The sequence below is a fragment of the Bison bison genome, unplaced genomic scaffold (genome assembly GCF_000754665.1).
Source record: "Bison bison bison isolate TAMUID 2011002044 unplaced genomic scaffold, Bison_UMD1.0 scf7180017864194, whole genome shotgun sequence".
Lineage (NCBI taxonomy): Eukaryota > Metazoa > Chordata > Mammalia > Artiodactyla > Bovidae > Bison > Bison bison.
The window spans coordinates 1168742-1169617 of NW_011494766.1; positions in this window are offsets into that span (position 1 = coordinate 1168742).

Consider the following 876-nt stretch of genomic DNA (forward strand, 5'->3'; position numbering starts at 1 on the left):
TATATATATATATATATATATATACACATGTTGTATATACACATACATATATATGTATAGATATGTATATACATACATAAATATATATACATATATATCAACAACAAGCCTAAGATCAACAACACTCCAGAATCAGGAAGCATACCTAGTGCCCAGATATCCATTTTTAATACCATTGTCTAATATAAAATATGAATACAATATGGAATTTATTATTACTTAAATTGGTGCATTAATTGTAACAAATATATCTTATAAATGTAAAGTGTTAATTAAGAAGGGAAGCTGGATATGGGTCTATGAAAACTGTACTATTTGCACATTTTTTTGGTAAAACAAAACCTGTTTGAAACACTAAAGTTAATTTAAAAAATAAAGCAAACATGAAAGTTAATTTAATTTAATAGCACCTTGCACAATGGCCAACATACATATCAGATCAGATCAATTGCTCAGTCGTGTCCGACTCTGCGAACCCATGAATCGCAGCACGCCAGGCCTCCCTGTCCATCACCAACTCCCGGAGTTCACTCAGACTCACATCCATCGAGTCAGTGATGCCATCCAGCCATCTCATCCTCTGTCGTCCCCTTCTCCTGCCCCAATCCCTCCCAGCATCAGAGTCTTTTCCAATGAGTCAACTCTTCACATGAGGTGGCCAAAGGACTGGAGTTTCAGCTTTAGCATCATTCCTTCCAAAGAAATCCCAGGGCTGATCTCCTTCAGAATGGACTGGTTGGATATCCTTGCAGTCCAAGGGACTCTCAAGAGTCTTCTCCAACACCACAGTTCAAAAGCATCAATTCTTTGGCGCACAGCTTTCTTTATAGTCCAACTCTCACATCCATACATGACCACAGGAAAAACCATAGCCTT